Source organism: Oryx dammah, unplaced genomic scaffold (assembly GCF_014754425.2).
Source record: "Oryx dammah isolate SB20612 unplaced genomic scaffold, SCBI_Odam_1.1 HiC_scaffold_2, whole genome shotgun sequence".
NCBI classification, from domain to species: domain Eukaryota; kingdom Metazoa; phylum Chordata; class Mammalia; order Artiodactyla; family Bovidae; genus Oryx; species Oryx dammah.
In genome coordinates, this window is record NW_024070186.1 from 52,038,606 (window position 1) to 52,060,673 (window position 22,068).

A 22,068-nucleotide genomic window follows, 5' to 3' on the forward strand; every position below is an offset into this window, starting at 1 on the left:
TCCTTCACCTAGGAAGAGAGCTATCAGCTCATAAATTCATGACAGAAAAAGAGTTCACACAAACTTTCAGAATCTAGAACATACAACTACTTAGGGAGGAGAACTGAGAATTTAGAGGAAGGTCAGGGTGATTATATTTATTTTTATTTATTGGTTATTCCTTATAACTCTAAGAATGTTGGAAACACAAATATACTCCTGTTTGTGGTGTCTGGCTGGAGCCAGATGATGAAAAATGAAACTAATGATATTTTTGATATAAATATATTATTATGCTTTGGAAATTGCTATATGAAGCCCTTTCTCCTTGTTCCTGGCACTGTGGAACTATTGGGATTTAGATACAAGATTCAGCTTGTCATCTGAAGCTGGTATCCCCAGTGTATTGTGCTTTAGATTAAATCAGTGCTTTTGCTGGGCTTTCCTGGTGGCTCAGATGGTAAAGAAACTGCCTGCAGTGAGGGAGAGCTGGGTTCAATCCCTGGGTTGGGGAGCTCCCCTGGAGGAGAGCATGGCAACTAACACCAGTATTCTTGCTTGGAGAATCCCATGGGTAGAGTAGCCTGGCAAGCTGCAGTCCATGGGATAGCAAAAAGTCAGACACTACTGAGCTTGGACTACAAGGAGATCCAACCAGTCCATTCTGTAGGAGATCAGCCCTGGGATTTCTTTGGAAGGAATGGTGCTAAAGCTAAAACTCCAGTACTTTGGCCACCTCGTGCGAAGAGTTGACTCATTGGAAAAGACTCTGCTGCTGGGAGGGATTGGGGGCAGGAGGAGAAGGGGACGACCGAGGATGAGATGGCTGGATGGCATCACCGACTTGATGGACATGAGTCTGAGTGAACTCTGGGAGTTGGTGATGGACAGGGAGGCCTGGTGTGCTGCGATTCATGGGGTTGCAGAGAGTCGGATATGACTGAGCGACTGAACTGAACTGAACTGGAATGACTAAGCACAGTACTTCCACTGGAAAAAAGAAATAAAAGAAAAGAAATTGGTAATTGCAGTTGAGTATCTGACATGAGAAGGATTTCTTGTGCTGTTGGGAATCTCTTCTTAGGGAAGTCTGGGGAGGACCTAGGTGTGTGAGAAGCCAGGCTTCAAATTCAAAAACCTGATCATCTCTAGTCAGCTGAAGCTGTTATTAAATTTTGATTAGCTGGATGCTCTGATAAGGGTCATGGCAGGAAATACATATCTAGTTTGCCTTTTAATGCATATAATTCCCAAGAATGAAAATAGAAGCAAATTGTATAAGAATCTTATCTGTGGTAAATTGTCTTGAGCGGGGACATGTGTCTGACACAAGATGCTATAGGAGTGAGTGTCTGATACTCAGATGATGCCTGGCACTGAGTTGAAACACTTGGGATGATGTACAGATGCTGTAGCTGTAGGACCCTGCAAGTAGATGCTTTCTGTATCCTTTCTCAAAGCTGATTCTTAGGGACAATGGAAGGAGTCCACTCTCCTTCCTCAACTGACTAAAGAGAGACTCATTTGGAGACTGCACTAAACTCATCAGATTATCTACCGTTAAAATAATTATACTCAAATACTGTGACCACTTAACAGTTAGTGTGTTCCTAAGGAGACCTGTAGATTTTGTGCTGGAATGACAGTGCTGAGATGCATGCCAGCTCACCAGGCAGAGAAGCTCTTGAATGGTTAGGAGAATGGAGCAGATTTACTGAGAAAATCAAAGGGGGAACCAGGACCTCCTTCTTGTCAAACATAATCCTTGGTTGGTCTTGCAACATTCCTTTTCCAGTCCCCAGGAAACCTGCCTCTCCTTTGAATTCTGAGATATCTTCAATCATGCCCTAGAATCTTCTTTTCAGTTAGGCTCAGTTGAAAGGAATTCTATTCCTTGCATTCCAAAGAGACTTGGATAGAAAAGTTGAAGAATGCATGGCTACATTTTTTCTTTTTTTTTTTTTTTTAAATTAAAGACACATGTTATATTAGTTACAGGTGTGCAACATAATGATTCGATGCTTTTATGTATTGCAAAATGATCACTGCAATAAGTCTAGTTATGATTTGCCACTACAAAGTTATGGAACTTTTGTTCTGGTAATTAGATCTTTTAAAATTTATTCTCTTAGCAGTTTTCAAATATGCAACTCAGTACTCTTAACTATAGTTGCTATGCTGTATATTATATCCCCATGGCTTATTTATTTTATAACTGAAAATTTGTATATTTTGCCTCCTTTTACCTATTTTCCCTCTCCCTAACCCCCATCTCTGGTAATCATCAATTTCTCTATCAATGAGCTTGCTTTTTGTTATGTTTTAGATTCCACATATAGGTTGTGTCATACAGTATTTGACTTTCTCTGTGTGACTTATTTCATTTTGCACAATGCTTTCAAGTTCCAGCCATGTTGCTGCAAATGGCAAAATTTCATTAGTTTTTATGGCTGAATAATGTTCCATTGTGTGAGTATACACAGACACACACCTTTGCCCATTCATTTGTTGATGGGCACTTTGGTTGTTTCCATACGATGGTTATTATAAATAATGCTACAGTAAACATGGGTGTACATATATCTTTGGGAGTTAGTGTTTTCATTTTCTTCAAATAAATACCCAGAAGTGAAACTGCTCATCATACAGTAGGTCTATTTTTAATTTTTTAAGGAAACGCCATGCTGTTTTCCATAGTATCTGCATAAGTTTGCATTCCCATCAAGAGTGTACCAAGGTTTCTTTGCCTTCACATTCTTGCCAGCACTTGTTATTTTTTGTCTTTTGGATAATAGGTGTGAGATGATATTTCATTATGATTTTGATTTACATTCCTCTGGTGATTAATGTTGATCATCAGATCATCTTTTCATGAACCTTTTGGCCATCTGTACATCTTCTTCAGAAAAACATCTATTCAGATCCTCTGCCCATTTTTTTAATGAAATTGTTTGGTGGGGAGGTTGGCTATTAAGTTGTATGATTTCCTTACATATTTTGGATATTAACCCATTATCAGACCTTATATTTACAAATATTTTATCTTATTCAACAAGTTTCCTATTCATTTTTGGATTATTTTGTGTGCTGTGTGGAGCTTTTTAATTTGGGGTAGCCCCATTGCTTATTTTCGCTTTTGTTGTCTTTGCTTTGGGTGTCAAATCCAAAAAGCAAACAAACAAACAAAAAAACCTCATTGCCAAGATGAATGTCAAGGATTTTATTGACTGTGTTTTCTTCTAGAAGTTTTATGATTTCAGGCTTAATCACTTTTTTAAATTGTCTTATTCCAGACTACTGATTATTCCATTGTAAATTACTGCTGCTCCTCCTCTTCAATGCCTTTCTGTGTCCTTAAGAACTTTTTTAGAACCAAACCAATTGAAGTAGTTTATAGAATACAGACCTACAAATTATTGAAGGACTTCCACCACCCTGCTTCAGGGCTTTTGTGTATGAACCCCTAAATTACTTCAGTGCCTTTGGTTCATTATATCCTATTTCAAGTGCATTTTGACATTTCAGATATTTCTTTAGTTCTCCCTGACATTTCAAAAACAACTGGCCATTGATTTTTTTTTGTTAGTTATGTCCTCCAAGCCCTAGTGACACTCAGCGCCTGATTCAAAGCATCCTATATTCAAATAGAACAGCTGACAAGCTGCAAGGGCAGGTCTTGACCAAACATCCTTTTTTCATTACCAGCCATGAGGCAGTAAACATTATCCTGCCACAGTGATGAGAAGCTTCTTGTATCATGACACCTGCTGAGAATGCGCAGTTTGAAGCTGTCACTGTGGTGAAGAGTAGAAACTTATTCTGGTGGCTAGGGACTATTCACTAATAATAGTCTAAGAGAGGGTAATGACAGGTATTCTCGCACTATAATGAGTATTTTTTGTGTGCTGCTTATAACTAAAGGCACATGTTATTATCATTTATGTGATGGTCATCTTTGGGAAAGCAATCAAAGCAATGAATAGCAGCGTACACACAACAGAGCAGCAACTCAGATCTGATAGGCCTATTACTAAGAGGTAATTTAATATTTATTTAATGTATTAAAAAGGTATTTCTTATGTATGTCTCCAGTAAAGTAATAAATAACACTGTGTGTGATGTGTAGAGTACATCACTTCTTTGATTTTAAATGCATTTTAAAATTATAAAGCATTTCTTATAACATAACCTTTTAAGAGATTTAAGTCTATTCCAAATAGGACAATGACTGGAGGGTACAGAGCAGGGTATGTTTCTTTTTAAACTCATCCTGGCAGTGTTTCAAGGAAAGATTTCCAGTTGATCTGTTTCTTGATCAAAACATTTGTTCTCATAAGGTAATAAAAATAATCTACACGCAAGCCAACTCTGCTTGTGGTCAGTTGGCCTCTTATGTTAGCCAATTCTGTTTATTGCTATACCCTGGAAGATGCAGAAGAAGGGAATGAAGAGCAAACACAGAGATTCTTAAATGACTCAGTCAGGAAAGAATTCAGGATAAGGCAACACCTGACAGTTCAAGTGTCATCTCTTACATGAATTTGGCAGATCCTGAACATTTCAGACCATTTCATGTGTATGCTTGAAATTCCAGAGAATATCTTTTGTTAAATGTCTCTTGTTCCTTCAGTTGATTTTCAGTTCTTTTACATCACATAAATGTTTCCAATTTGATTTACACATCATCAACTAGAAATTTTTTTGTAGGCTTGTGTGTTTTTCCAGAAATGGTTAACATAGAAAATGTGTTATGGAGAGGAAACAAGAAATTGTGGTGTCAGTGGGACCAATAGAGGTATAGCTTAATTGCATAGATTTATTAAAAGCTCTTAGTCCATTTTATAGTTGCTAATCAAACTTTAAAAACCTAAAGACAAATTAAGCCAATATATTATGTAATATGTGGTGATTCCATATTTATCTTGTGTAGAAAATGTAAAGCAATGTTATCAAAACTATAGCTAATGTGAAGAAAGTATTTCTGGATGCCTCATAAATATTTACATAGAGAATAAAAGATTTATTTTATCTTTGAGTGTGGGATAAACTGATAAAAGTTACTTGATTTATATCTGTATTGCTAACATATATGACATGAGTCATAAGTTTTAAAATGAGGTTTTATTTAAGAAATGGAGTGTAATGTACAAAATATCATAGAACTCACTCTTATACTCCAATATATTTCAGAATACATTAATGTATTTGAGGACATTAAAATAAAAGTTGGCAACAAAGTATTTTTAATTGAATATTTACAGCTCTGGTTAACAAAGGAGTAATTTGTAATATGCAAGCATTATGTATAATATTTAAATTTGCTAGTGTACAAATTTTAATTAATAGCTGTGCTAGGAAAATATCCCTGTAAAAGTATCCATGATTAATTAGCCACATGTCAATAAATATTATTGGCATACGAAGAGTTAATAATGTAATTCACTGTATGAGATACATTTCAAGTAGATTTAAAAATGTATATAGAAATACACACAATTTCTTGTGCTAACTTTGTGTGTATGTATATATGTGTGTTTGGAATATAAAGATTCAGAAAAGAAGCAACAGCTTCATATAAACAGCACTGTTTTCTGAAGAAACTTGAGTCCATATATTGTCTATTCAGTGGAAAATTCTGTCTCTAGCAGGTTATTTAAGCTATTGTATTTTTCTCAGGCTTAAGTTTAATAGTTGAAAAATACAACAAATAATTCTTACCTCATAGAGTTGCTAGGATTAGGTAAGCTAACAACCTTTCTAACAAGGACAAGTTTATAAGATGCTGGAAGCAGAATGTAAATACTGCATGTTTAAAACAGTTTATTAAACATTGTATTATTTTCAAGCCTAAATATTTTCTGCAGTAATGTATTTTAGCTTAGATTTTTATCAAGAAAAGTCAGCCAAAATGAAGTAGTTTTATGCATACACTTTATACTATATATTTTAAACTTTCTGAGATGTTTTATCATCATTATTTAAGGAGTTCATGTTTTTCCTAGTTGGTTTAATTTATAATTTTTTTTCTGAATCTTCATTTCATTCTTTGAAGACTCTGCATAAATCGAACAGAAACTTTATTTCAATTTTTAATATGATGCAGTTAATGTTTTACTATAAAACCTTATGATATATAAGATGTATTTGGTATTAAAGCAATCAATAAATTTTTAAAAATCTAGTGTAATTCAGACAGCATGTTATAACTAAGTGCCATACTCTAAATGTAATAATTTATTATTTATAGTATTTATTGGTATCATTGGAGAGGAAGAAATTTTTCTCTACTAGCTTGTTCTAGTTGGTCTAAGAATTAAACTGACATAAACAGATTAACAGAAGAAAATCAAACACAAGTCAAATGTGTTGCATGTATACATGGGAAAGATTCAGTTAAACTAAGGTCACCAAGATGGATGAAGCACTCACCTTAAAGACCTTATCCAGCTAAAGATAAAAGAGGATGTTGAGGATAGGGGTTTGGGACTTCAAAGGAGAGGAAGGCAAGTAATGTGGAGATAGAAAAACAAATGTTTGGTAAATAAATGTTTGTGGGGCCTTCAGAGACAATGTGGAGAAGGAAATGGCAACCCACTCCAGTATTCTTGCCTGGAGAATCCTCTGGACAGAGGAGCCTGGTGGGCTGCCATCTATGGGGTCACACAGAGTCGGACAGGACTGAAGCAATTTAGCAGCAGCAGCAGCAGCAGCAGAGGCAATGAAACACAGAGTTCCCCACCCTCTACATCTCACAGGTATTTGTGCAATTATCTCTGGTGATAGGTCTATTCCCAAAGCAGATTCTTTATCTAAATCTTTAGGCAGCTAAGGGAGAGGTTTGAAACAAACAAATAAAAAAGACTTCCAGAGTCTTCTGTTTCTTAAAGATCATCAGAGTAAAGTAATCCTCATGCCAAAGAGACTTATTTTGGGGCAGCATATTTTGCTCACCTATAATATCACTGGAAAAGTTGGAATGCTGTTATTTTATTTGATAGCTGACTGATACTTATTACATTAGCCTTACAAAATGCAAAAACCACATGCCGCAACTTTATACAACTAAATTCCTGAGTAATTAAACCAACAGGGATGGCTTGAGTGACATTTTAAAATTGTTTTGTTTCTTCTGACTGGTTTTCATTTAATCAGAATAATACTCTGGGTTCCATCTTCAGCCCTGAAGTCTTTTGAGGGAACACGGCTAACAAGACATATGTCCTTTTATGCTATTTTCATTTGTTAATGGTGCAGGATTGTCTTCACAGTGACCACAATGAGTTTATTCAAGGAAATTAAATGTACCTTGAGGAAAAACAGGGGAAAAAACAAGCTGGTAAAGGAAATAAAGTATTGCCCAAGACGGGATTTTGGCAAAATAGATTTATCACTTTTGTCAAACATTTTTAAGGTAGTTATTTGGAGGTTTGTCTATGGAGGATATGGTATATTTTGATGTTGAAGGCCAATAATGAAGTAGGCTGCCTGTGGGAACACCTCCCATGCTTTCCTTACAGCTACACTCCAAGGTACACTTCTTGATTTTTAACCAGAAAAATGAGTTTACATCTTCTTTCACAGGTCCCAGTAATTTAGCCTGTGTTAGTTTCTCCATATGACTGACAATATGTTCTATTCTGTAAAATCTACATTCCCTCTCTAATCTAGAATGGATAAGTTCCACTACGTGCTTATTTTAACTTTGCTTTCAGGAAAGCAGGGACATTACCCGGGACATTACCCAAAGTTGGGTTGGCAAATCCATTGAGAGATAGATGCAGGCAATAACACAATTTATCATGTAATTCCCACAAGTCTCAATTTAGTCAATTATCCCAATAGTATTTTGGGAGCCTAATTAAATCAACTCAGTGTCAGTTTGTCAGTCTCTGAATGGTGTGTGCTTTTTCCTTTTTTCATTTTGTCATCCAGCTTCACTTATTTCCCTGGTGGCTCAGCTAGTAAAGAATCTGCCTGCAATGCAGGAGACCTGGGTTCGATCCCTGGCTTGGGAAGATCCCCTGGAGAAGGAAAAAGCTACCCACTCCAGTATTCAGGCCTGGAGAATTCCACAGACTGTATAGTCCATGGGGTCGCAAAGAGTCAGACAGGACTGAGCGACTTTCACTTTGACTTTTCGCTTATAAATGGCCAAAGGGGTTCCATCAGAGAAACTTTAAGGAATGCTTATACATCATTCTTGGCATGGTATCATGAGGTCCTTCTTTAAGTGGACCTGTTTTCTCTTTCATTCAAAGGGTTCTGGGTCTGTGATTTAGCTCTGGAATGGAAACTTGGTGAGAGGATGTAGCTCCATTATGGTGATGAAATCAGACCTCTGCTCACAAGCTCTCATGTTTCTCTGTGATTATATATTGAAAAACTGTTTCAAAGGCTGGCTTCTAATTTATTTCTGCTGCTGCTGCTAAGTTGCTTCAGTCATGTCTGACTTTGTGTGACCCTATAGACAGCAGCCCACCAGGATCCCCCATCCCAGGGGTTCTCCAGGCAAGAACACTAGAGTGGGTTGCCAGTTCCTTCTCCAATGCATGAAAGTGAAAAGTGAAAGGGAAGTCACTCAGTTGTGTCCGACTCTTAGCGACCCCATGGACTGCAGCCTACCAAGCTCTTCCGTCCATGGGATTTTCCAGGCAAGAGTCTAGAGTGGGGTGCCATTGCCTTCTCCAATTTATTTCTAGTGACCAACAAATTACAGCCAAAGATGTCTGTGGTTCAAAATATTCTGATATTGCTCTGGATCTGCTGCTCATTATAGTAACTCTGCCCACCCTGCCTCAGTGGCTGAGGTGCTGCCATGTGGCCTCTGCCAGCCCAGAAAGTCCTATTTCAATGGCAGCATCTCCCACTTTCATCACTGATCTGCAGGGTACAACTATGAAATTTTCTAAGAATGTGGAAACTTTCCCCTCATTAATGCGATTATCAAAATTGGGAGATAATTAAGAGGTTGGTGGATAGATTGCACATAGTTCAAATATGTACTCCAATATTTGTATCTCTTATGCCTTTTGCTCTTTTGTCTGTATTATGATCAGGAAGTTCTGGCATCTAGAGCTCATTTAATGTAAATCACTGTTGAGTCCAAGTCCTAGTCAACTGACCAATAATTGTTAAATCCATTCTTACTAGCTGAAGCAGACACATTGAATTGAGGGACTTTGGGCAGTTAATCATATTGATAAATGCAGATATTTAATAAAAAGAAAGGATTAGTAAAGTGGAGTGCAATAGGGAGAGGGTAGTGAAGTTGTTCAATCGTGTCTGACTCTTGGCAACCCAATGCACTGCAGCCTACCAGGCTCCTCCATCCGTGGGATTTTCCACCACTCCAGTAGTCTTGCCTGGAAAATCCCATGGACGGAGGAGCCTGGTAGGCTACAGTCCATGGAGTCACTAAGAATCGGACATGACTGAGCGACTTCCCTTTCACTTTTCACTTTCAGGCATTGGAGAAGAAAATGGCAACCCACTCCAGTGTTCTTGCCTGGAGAATCCCAGGGACGGGGGAGCCTGGTGGGCTGCTGTTTATGGACTCGGAAGCGACTTAGCAGCAGCAGTGTTATTCAGAGTCACAATATACTTTCCACTGAGGTTCCCAGAGCTTTCTACCCCTGCTGGTTTGGGGACACAGGGCAGTAGCCCACAGTTGCACTGACAGATCTGTATTTGCTTCTGTTGATGCTGGGACCTTATGTCCTCTGTGAACAAACCCTGGGGCCTACTGCTTTCATTGTCTTGGACATTTCTGCTATGTTATGGGCTCACAGGCATCTCTGTTGGCCCACAGTTTCTCCCTGCTACCATTTTAGGAGTCAGAAGCAAGGGAAATGGCATTTCCTTTTCTTACACTCTCTATTCTTCAGCTACTGCTATTATCAACAGAGTATCATTGAAACCTTGGAGGCAAAAGTGCATTTGAGAAATTCAGCTGGAAGGCTGTATAGAGGAGCATATGTAGGATGAGTGTGGGGGTCTGACTCAATCCCTTACCCCACTTGCAATCCTTTTCCTTTTTAGAATTTACAGTAACATTTTTCAGACAACCTGCCAGAGCTAACAAACAGCATTCAATGCTTTTTTTTTTTTTTTAAATTTCCACAAATTTAGACACTTCAGTTACCATTAACTTGTCTTTTTTTTTTAACTTTGGTCTGGAAATTTTACTTCCTCCGGCCTTCTTTACTAGAGAGGAGAATCTCAATTTTCTTTCTCATTACCTAATAATTACATTCTTTCTGCTTTATTTACAAAAGGGAAAAAAGATATTTTACCCAACTGTTGATAAGTGAAATACTTATTATTAATCAAATTTTAAAAAAAGCTTATATAACAAATGCATGAATCTAAATTTATTAGAAAAAATAAACACTAGATTTGAACAGTTGTTCTAAATTTTATCTTGATTTCAGTGTCTCAAATCTCCTCAAGTTTCATACCATATAGCATTCTTTATTTTTTTTTATTGATTTAGAATTGGCATGTAAATTAACTTTAGATTCAAGCATACAACATAATGTTTAGATAATCTGTATATATTGTGAAATGATCACTGCTGTAAGAATAATTAACACTTGTCACCCTACATAGTTTCAAAAATTATTTTTCTTGTGATGAGGACTTTTATGATCTATTTTATGGTCTGTTCTTTTAGCAACTTGCAGATATGTAGTACAGTATTATTAGCTATAGTCACCATGTTGCACATTGCATCCCCATAACTGTTTACTTTGTAAGTGGAAATCTTTAACTCCAGTTTGTTTGTTAACTATTAATAATTAATTTGACCATGCCATGTGCCATGTACTTTTCATTCTGAGAAACAAAATTAAAAGATCTCTGTTTTTTAGAATGGGACCACGTTTTAACTAGTTTGTGTCAATGATGAAATATAATGGCATGCCCTTCTTTCAGTGCATATATTCAGGTAATTGCAAAATCTTTTGACAGCTAAGGCATGATATTTGAATTGCTGCTACTGTAACTACAACTTGACTGTTTAAATTTCTCAGTTTTATCAGATATATATATATATATATATATATATATATATATTGCTAGGTCATGGATATAGTAGGCATTTCTTCTAGTTATTTTGTTTCTTAAGGTCTCTTTGGTTACCATCTTAGTCCATTATATATACATACACACACACAATATATATATATATATATATATATATGTATATAGTAGGCATGAATATACTAGGCACATATACTAGGCATTTCTTCTAGTTGTTTCGTTTCTTAAGGTCTCTTTGGTTACCATCTTAGTCCATTAAGGCTGCTATAACAAAATACCATAGATTGAATGGCTTAACACAATAAACATTTATTCCTCACAGTTCTAGAGGCTGTGAAGTCCTAAATCAAAGTGCTAGGCACATTCAATGTCTGGTGAGAGCCTTCCTGGCTTGTAGATGGCTTCTTTTTACATACTACAAAGAGAACTCCCATATCTCATTCATTCTTTTTATAAGGACATGAATTCTATCATTAGGGCCCAACCTTCATGACCTAATCTAACTCTAACTACTCCCCAAAGCCTCCACCTCCAAATATCTCCAAATACCTCCATATTGGGAATTAGAGTCTCAACATGAACTTTTGGAGGAATCAAACATTCAGTGCATAGAAATCATCTTCTCAGTGATAAGATCAGAAGAGGAAGCTTCACATAAAATTGTTCTGCCTTGTGACCTGTTGCTATTCTTAAGGGAGTGGCCACTTCTCTGTGGTTCACTGTGGTGAGAGATGAGTATGTGGGCCTCTTCAATCTATACATATGCAAACCAATTTCTACCCTCTTGATAAGATCCAGAATCACAGGTTTATCCTCACAATTGATTTTGCCTTAGAACTTAGCTTCTGACACTGTTGTTTTTTTTGGGAAAGAAATAGCATTCAAGAGATTTACCATTGCTTGACTAACATTATCCTGTCTTACATGTCTATAAGCTACATAAGAAGAATTGGTATACTTTATGCTAAGCAAATTCTAGAAGGGTAGAAAGGCATATTTGAAAGCAAAAGAGACCTCAGGTATCATCTAGCTTCTTGTTTAACAGGCTCCTTATGTAACAGAATCAAAGTCCTAAGCTGATCTTCTGAAATGCAAACAGGAGCAAAATTCCATCTGAATTCAGTTACACTCCAATCCACTTTATCGTCAACATATTTAAATGATCAACCAACTGTATATCCCAGCCATATCAGAAACTGAAAAGAATAACAGGTGAACAAATAATCAAGTCTCCAAATTAGCTCTTCACTTGGAGTTCTCCCCTCTGAGTAAGGTACCATCCTCTCTCTAACCAGGCACACCTTCCCTCAGCCAATCACAGATAGGTCCCATTCCTTGAATTCTCCCCAACACTCTTGATTTCACCACTTCTTTTCACTGTCCTGACCCTGCTTAAAATCATACTGCCTCATTTGTTCCTTCCCTTCGGATACTGTCAGGCCAACTCACATCCGGCCTTCTTGGTTTATCTTATTTGCCACTACAAGAAAACACACTGCCCTCTCCTATCCCATTTCAAAGTTTAATAGCAAATGAAGCAGCTGACAACGAATTAATCTCAAAAATATACAAGCAACTCCTGCAGCTCAATTCCAGAAAAATATACGACCCAACCGAAAGATGGGCCAAAGAACTAAACAGACATTTCTCCAAACAAGACATACACATGAGAAGATGCTAACAAACACATGAAAAGATGCTCAACATCACTCATTATCAGAGAAATGCAAATCAAAACCACAATGAGGTACCATTTCACACCAGTCAGAATGGCTGCTATCCAAAAGTCTACAAGCAATAAATGCTGGAGAGGGTGTGGAGAAAAGGGAACCCTCTTACACTGTTCGTGGAAATGCAAACTAGTACAGCCACTATGGAGAACAGTGTGGAGATTCCTTAAAAAACTGGAAATAAAACTGCCTTATGACCCAGCAATCCCACTGCTGGGCATATACACTGAGGAAACCAGAACTGAAAGAGAGATGTGTACACCAATGTTCATCACTATTCAGCACTATTTATAATAACCAAGACATGGAAGCAACCTAGAGGTCCATCAGCAAACAAATGGATAAGAAAGTGGTGGTACATATACACAATGGAGTATTACTCAGCCATTAAAAAGAATACACTTGAATCAGTTCTAATGAGGTGGATGAAACTGGAGTTTATTATACAGAGTGAAGTAAACCAGAAAGAAAAACATCAATACAGTATACTAACACATATATATGGAATTTAGAAAGATGGTAACGATAACCCTGTATGTGAGACAGCAAAAGAGACACAGATGTATAGAACAATCTTCTGGACTCTGGAAGAGGGAGAGGGTGAGATGATTTGGGAGAATGGCATTGAAACATGTATGTTATCATATGTGAAACGAAACACCAGTCCAGGTTCAATGAATGATACAGGATGCTCGGGACTGGTGCACTGGGATGACCCAGAAGGATGGTATGGGGAGGGAGGTGGGAGGGGGGTTCAGGATTGGGAACACGTGTACACCCGTGGCAGATTCATGTTGATGTATGGCAAACCAATACAATATTGTAAAGTAATTAGCCTCCAATTAAATAAATTTATATTAAAAAAAACAACAAAAAAGGAAAAAGTTTATTGTGGTGAAACATGGATAATATAAGGCTTACCATTTCACCATTTAAAACGTGCAATTCAGCACTATTAAATATATTCACAATTTTGTATAACTATCACCCTATTCATTTCCAAAAGTTTTTGTAGTCCCAAGTAGAAACTCTGCACCACTAAATAATAAACTCTTTCCTTCTCCTCCCAGCTATGGTGGACTCTGTCATACTTTTTGTTTTGATGAATGAGGTACCTAGAATAGGCAAATTCATAGAAAATATACTTTTTAAAATTGAGTTTTTATTTACCATTTTGAAACTTCTGATTTTGGTATTATTTTGCATCCATGTATAATACATAGGTACATATATGTGCAATATCAGGAAAATTAGAACATATGATTAACAGTAAAAGAGGTTGTTTAGGATAATTTTTAGTGCATTTAAATCTAAATAGTATAATTAGATTAATAAATTTGTTCTAAAAGTACTTGGTCATCTCAGATAAATATATATATATACAAAGTATACATATGGTCTAATAAGCATTTGCATAAAGTTCTATATATTTCCAGAGGTGCCTTATTTTTTATATCTTCATATAATAATAATTTGTCAAAACAATGTCTTTGAGAAAGGCCCTTTAGAATTGAAAGGATTCTAATCAAAATCTAGAAAACTAAGATACTACAATAGGAAGAAACTGAAGGCTTGATAGAAACTCTTCTATAAAAGTATAATTTTTCAGTGTTCTGACTTCTGCTTTTGCACACAGTGAATAAATACAACATAGAAAAAGCACAACAAAAAAAAAAAAAAAAAGAAAGAAAAGAAAAAGCACAACATTGGTGGTTTATAGCTTGAGTATCAAAAAATATCTAACATGAGCCCAAAGCTCATGCTTTACACTCAAAATGAAAGTGCTTTGACATTGTCTTGACATTGATCATCCAAAGTAGGTTCATGAGTTTTTCTTTAAGATTCCATCATGTAAGATTTTAAATCCACTCATTATTGATGTAATTATCTTCTGAATATGTTATGGAAATTAATCTTTCAATTTTTCATGTAAATGTTTTATGTGAGCTGATCCTAAAATATATATATTTTTTCAGATTTCATATTATGTCATATATGACTGGGGCTTCCTTGATGGCTTAGCGGTAAGGAACCTACTTGTCAGTGCAGGAGACATGGGTTTGATCTCTGGGCTTGGAAGATCCCCTGGAGAAGGAAATGGCAACTCATTCCTGTCTTTTTGCCTGGGAAATCCTATGGTGAGAGGAGCCTGCCGGGCTTCAGTCCATGGGGTTGCAAAAGACTCAGACATGATTTAGCAACCAAGCAATAATAAAATATATAACTAACCTTTACCAGTTTAGTATCATTTTGTCCCTGAATATTTAAGAGCAATTGCTCCTTGTTTCTGTTTGTGGTATTGTGTGTGTGTGTGTGTGTGTGTGTGTGTGTATGTATGTATGAGGTATCAGGAAATAAGCAGCAGTTGATTGTTTATTTTCAATTTAAGTAAAGAAATATATAATCAAGTGTCAAACTAGTAATAGTCATATTATTATGTAATATTACTAGTATATTACAATATATTTAAGAGAGTCTAGGAAATGATATACGCTGTAAGTGAGAATAATATAATTATCTTCCTGTGATAGATAAGCTAAACTCATAAGAATAGTTTAGATGCTGTTGCCTTTATGAGTTCTTCTTTTGGGGGAAAAAAAAATCTCTTTTGTCCTCCATATTGTGCTGTCTCTCAGTTCTGTCTGTCAATATCAGATCATTATTTGTTTATTCATTCCTTTATCCACCATATTTCACAGACATTTCCCTAGGTCCTGGGAAAGATGATGAATTGTGTGCCTACAAGAGACTACATTCAAAAGAGAGAGGTAATAATTAAAAATTGTGCTCATGCTAAGTCACTTCAGTCATGTCTGACTCTGCGACCTTATGTTCCAGGCTTCTCTGTCCATAGGATTCTCTGGGCAAGAGTACTGGAGTGGGTTGCCATACTTTTTTTCAAATAATTAAAAATAGTTAATAGTAAATGCTTCTTAGTGGATTAAAATACAATATGTAGTGTATGACTAGGCATGGTGGATAGTCAGGTCAGGCTTATTCCTGAAGGTGAACTGCAAGCTGTGATGATCTGAGTGACTAAATGAGTCAGTTGTATGACGATCAAGGAGAAGGGGATTCCAGACAGGCACTGCTGCTGCTGCTAAGTCACTTCAGTCATGTCCAACTCTGTGTGACCCCCTAGATGGCAGCCCACCAGGCGCCCCCGTCCCCGGATTCTCCAGGCAAAAACACGAGTGGGTTGCCATTTCCTTCTCCAATGAATGAAAGGGAAAAGTGAAAGGGAAGTCGCTCAATCGTTTCTGACTCTTCACGACCCCATGGACTGCAGCCTACTAGGCTCCTCTGTCCATGGGATTTTCCAGGCAAGAGTACTGGAGTGGGGTGCCATCGCCTTCTCCGAGACAGGCACTAGCAGGTGCATAAAGCCTTGAGGCAGGAAAGAGATTAGGGAGAGAGCAGAAGCGGGTAAATACAGCTGAGAGCAAGGAGTCAGGGAGGAAAGGGATACCAATTTAGGTGGCTGAGGTAGACAGGTACTGTTTCCTGTCTGATAAAACCTAACATCTCTGGTCAGGCATTTAAGTCCCTTCATAAATGGATGCAATCTACCTGTATGATTGAATTTCCATCATCCTCTACTATATTGCTCAATATTTCCTAAACAAATCTGTGTCCTCCTCAACTCTGTCATTTGATAGAAGACTCTCATCCACTTAGAATGCATTTTCCATGTTTTTACATAACCAAGCACCAGTCACTCCTCAAAGTCCATGTCTTTATGAGCAACTAAAGTGATATTATTATTTTAAATTAGAATAATGTAGAAAATATTAATATTTCAGTAAAATTAATTTAAAAACTTAGCCTGTTTTAGTTCTTTGATATTTTATGTAAGCTGACTCAATCCTTTTTTGAGAATTGTCTTTCCTTATTGAAAGGTAAAATATATGCTCTTGGTGGAAAAAAAATTGATGCCACAGATATGAAAGAAAGCAAGCAAGAAGAAAAAAATTATATTATTATCACTATCCAGAGATATTCGTTGTCAGTATTTTGTTTTCAATTTTATTATTATTACTATTTTTGGCTGCATTGTGTCTTCACTGCTACATGTAGTCTTTCTCTAGTTGCCTCGAGTGGGAACTACTCTCTAGTTGTAGTTTGTGGGCTTCTCATTGCAATGGCTTCTCTTGTTATGGAGCACAAGCTCTAGAGGGTGGGCTCAGTAGTTGTGATACACAGCCTTAGTCACCAAGTGGCATGTGGAATCTTCCTGGACTAGGGATCAATCCACATCCACTGACTTGGAAGAGAGATTCCTAGCCACTGGGCAACCAGGGAAGTCCCTCACTGTCTGTCAAGTGTGTGTGTGTGTGTGTGTGTGTGTGCATGCACACGTGTACGTGTGTGCATGCACACTTGTACACGTGTGCTGGTGTCTGACTCTTTGCAAACCCATGGACTGTAGCCTGCTAGTCTCCTCTGTCCTTGGGATTTCCCAGGCAAGAGCACTGAAGTGGGTTGCCATTTCCTTCTCCAGGGGACCTTCCCAACCCAGGGATTGAACTTGGGTCTGCTGAATTGCAGGTGAGTTCTTTACCACTATGCCACTGTCTGTATATTTCTACCAATCTCAGTTCAGTTCAGTTCAGTTGCTCAGTTGTGTCCAACTCTTTGCGACCCCATGAACCGCAGCACGCCAAGCCTCCCTGTTCATCACCATCTCCCAGAGTTCACTCAAACTCATGTCCATCAAGTCGGTGATGCCATCCAGCCATCTCATCCTCTGTTGTCCCATTCTCCTCCTGCCCCCAATCCCTCCCAGCATCAGAGTCTTTTACAATGAGTCAACTCTTCACATGAGGTGGCCAAAGTACTGGAGTTTCAGCTTTAGCATCATTCCCTCCAAAGAAATCCCAAGGCTGATCTCCTCCAGAATGGACTGGTTGGATCTCCTTGCAGTCCAAGGGACTCTCAAGAGTCTTCTTCAACACCACAGTTCAAAAGCATCAATTCTTCAGCACTCAGCCTTCTTCACAGTCCAATTCTCACATCCATACATGACCACAGGAAAAACCAAAGCCTTGACTAGACGGACCTTAGTTGGCAAAGTAATGTCTCTGCTTTTGAATATGCTATCTAGGTTGATCATAACTTTTCTTCCAAGGAGTAAGCGTCTTTTAATTTCATGTCTGCAGTCACCATCTGCAGTGATTTTGGAGCCCCCCAAAATAAAGTCTGACACTGTTTCCACTGTTTCCCCATCTATTTCCCATGAAGTGATGGGGGCGGATGCCATGATCTTCGTTTTCTGAATGTTGAGCTTTAAGCTAACTTTTTCTCTCTCCTCTTTCACTTTCATCAAGAGGCTTTTTATTTTCTCTTCACTTTCTGCCATAAGGGTGGTGTCATCTGCATATCTGAGGTTATTGATATTTCTCCTGGTAATCTTGATTCCAACTTGTCTTTCTTCCAGTCCAGCGTTTCTCATGATGTCCTCTGCATAGAAGTTAAATAAGCAGGGTGACAATATACAGCCTTGACGTACTCCTTTTCCTATTTGAAACCATTCTGTTGTTCCATGTCCAGTTCTAACTGCTGCTTCCTGACCTGCATACAGATTTCTCAGGAGGCAGGTCATGTGTTCTGGTATTCCGATCTCTTTCAGAATTTTCCACAGTTTATTGTGATCCACACAGTCAAAGGCTTTGGCATAGTCAATAAAGCAGAAATAGATGTTTTTCTGGAACTCTCTTGCTTTTTCCATGATCCAGCGGATATTGCCAATTTGATCTCTGGTTCCTCTGCCTTTTCTAAAATTAGCTTGAACATCAGGAAGTTCACGGTTCATGTATTGCTGAAGCCTGGCTCGGAGAATTTTGAGCATTACTTTACTAGCATGTGTGATGAGTGCTTTGTGTGGTAGTTTGAGCATTCTTTGACATTGCCTTTCTTCGGGATTGGAATGAAAACTGACCTTTTCCAGTCCTGTGACCACTGCTGAGTTTTCCAGTCTATCTGTATCTAAATGTAAACAACTTGCTATTTCCAACTTAGTTTTGAATAGTCCATGTGATATATTTTTACATTTAATATACTTATTTCATTTTTGAATATAATATGCATATCTAATCTGTACTCCATTTATATATTTAATTTTTAAGAATTATTCACTAAAGAAACATTTCAATGAAAATCATTTTTGCTAAAATTTTACTCTATTTTACATTTAAGTTTTTAGTATCCATTTTTGTAAGTAGAATGACTAAGTTTAATGCTATACAGATTTTTAAATCTTTTGATGCTTTTGCTGAACTGAGTTACTAAATTACATCAATTACTTGTCTCTTTCACTGTTACCTAATATTGCTCACATTGTGAGCTCATGTCCTGTACCACACATTTAATTTGAATCCTTCATATAACTTAGCAACGTGCCCTTTTCATCAGTAAACAAAAGGCTTAATTATAATGGACTGAAAAACAATGAAAATGATCTTAGAATATCATTGAGCTTCATGTCATACTGATTTCTCTTATATACTTTCTGCAAAATGATCTTGATATTACACATTAGCTTAATATAGTCACAATATTAGAAGGCAATGAATAAACTATGTTCTCAAGCTGAAGATTCAGAAACATTATCTTAATAGGAAATTAATCAAACCATATTATTTATATCTCAATTACACTGAATTATTTTATGAATCATAAAGACTTCTGTTTGAAGTAGGTTATAATTGAAAATATATCTATAGAATAAGACTTAATTATAATTTTTACACATTGTTTCCCTAGCTGTGTTTTGTATATTCTCAGCCTTGATATATATCTGAGATATACTGAAGAATGAATTAAGAAGTTCTTATAAAGGCAACCTGCTTTATTCTCAGTTAGCACCAAGCTATTAATGTAGGCAATATCTTCACATAGTTGCATTTTTTAATTTTAAAAGTTTTACATCCATTTAATTATTTAAATACTATTAGATAGAACTTGGATCAGAGTCATTAACTAGAGATATGAGGGATATTTTATAATCTATTTTGACTCTGAACTCTTAATGAATAATGAGTATTGGAATTTCAATGTTGAGTTTTTGCTTTGCAGATATTCACATAAACAAATAGCATAAGAAGAATTAAACTAGAATTTAATGATTAATAAAATGAAAGGCATTGATTTCTTTTCCCTGTTGAGGAGGGTACTTTAGTTGATGATGATGTTATCTATGTTGCACTCAAGTAAATATCCATCCCAGGGGTTAAACAAATTTAAAAATAATATATTAAAACAATCATAAGAGTGTTCTAATTTAGGGACAATTTAGAATGTCTGAGAGATTACCTACTGTTTCTTTATGCTTCTTTTTGTCATGAGACAGTTCTTTCAAAACTGAAAACAGATTAGCTAAAGAAAATATTACCTTTCTATTTCTTGTATATTAGTAGTTTAAATTCCATTTTTGACTCTAGAATTAGAAAGAAATGACAATAGTAGGGAAAAAAGAATAAATTTAACTTGAAGTATTTTCAGTTTTCTGATATTCTGTATTTCAAATATCCTATTAAAAGTTATAAAATAATTCCAAAAAGCTAGAGAATATTATTCATATGTGACCAGAAAAAGCAATGCCCAGGCTTATTAGTATGTACAAGTTAACTGTAATAATACCACAAAATGGTACAGCTCTATGTTTGGACTATCAATAAACAAATTCACCAGCCTGGCCAATATGCGTGCATGGTATGTCTATGGGTCAACCAGACAGTTGTGCATTTGGATGCACTGAGGTAACTGAATGCTTTGCTGCATACCAATATTTGTAGGCTTATTCTTTGTAACTCTCAGACTGCTAAAAATATGTCAGGATACTGTTTTTCCTAACATATTCACTGTTAAAAAAAGTTAAGTATTAATGTTTGTTAAAGTATCTGCAGATTCAATTGGCAATCTCCTTTGGTATCTCAGTCATGCTTAAGAAATTACTAGGCTAGGTATTTACAAGGTGAATTCAAGTTAACAGAGGCCATGTTGTCAAATACCTGTACTATAATATAAATGTCATAAAAATGTCATACAAAATAATCATATATAAAAACCCTCTAAGTGCACATTTTAGAAAAAAGAAAACATCCAAATGTTTGAGTAAATTTTTTTCATTCTCACTGAGATATTTGATGATGGGCCCAAAGCACATGTTACCATTTTTTTAAAAAACAGCTTCTACTTGTGAGTTCTGATTTTCTGTTGGAAGTGTCACTAATATTTAAGTCATTCATATCCATAAACAGAAAATTACATTTTAGTTATCTATTCTCTTCATTCTTTCATCAGATTTGTTACCAAGTACTAATTTTGTCTAACTTCTGTGCTATTTTGTCATTGGATCCATTTTCCACTCCTATTGCTAGAATGCCCTAAACTATTTCAATAAACTCTTGGGATTTATGCTTATAATTTCTTTTTATTTGGGCAGTGTATCTTTTTTTATTAACTTCCTGATTAATCTTCCAAGTAAGATTTAGCATAATAGAACTGTTTTCCAAAAACCAACAGCATCTATATTTCTTACCTAGATAAATACATACTTATCTTGGTCATTAACAATCAAATTTTATCTCTTACATCTTCCCTGTACCCTCTACTTGAAACAAACTGCATGACTAATTATTCCCTAGGAAAACCACAAATATTCCATCTTAGTAACTGAAATTTGCATTGAACAGTAAACTCCCTTAGGGCAAAGATTTAGCTTCTCATCTGGAACATAATACATTACATTATAGATACTGACTGTGAGTTGAATAAAGTACTAAAATAAGAGAGTTTTTTAATAACAGTTTTGCTTTTCTTTCTCAATAATTATTTACTAGGTAGGAAATAAACTCCTAAAATGACTTCATGTGCTGTAATGTTGTTTTCCCAGTGTACTTACATTATAGTACCTAGGTCAGGAGTCTGGAATGGGTCTTAGCAGATTACAGTTTAAGTGTCTGTAGAGTTGCTTTCTTTTCTGGAGTCTGTAAGAATCTGTTTCCCACCCATTCAGGTTGTCAGCAGAATATAATTGCTGTGTTTGCAGGGCTGAGGTCCTCATCTTGGCAGTCATCAGCTGAGAGCTGTTCCCAGCTTCTAGAGCCAAATTTCCATTGATAATCTCATAAAATAAGGTCACATTATATCACTTTGTATAGATGCAGAACTACTTGTAACATTTCTCAGTGCTTTCTTTACTTTAGGTCCCTGCAGATTGATATATCCTGTTTACCCATTGAAATTCCCAGATAATCACATCACTGCCGGGGTCCAGCCCTGGCAGATCCAGGGAATTTGAAGAGGGGACGGCGTTGGC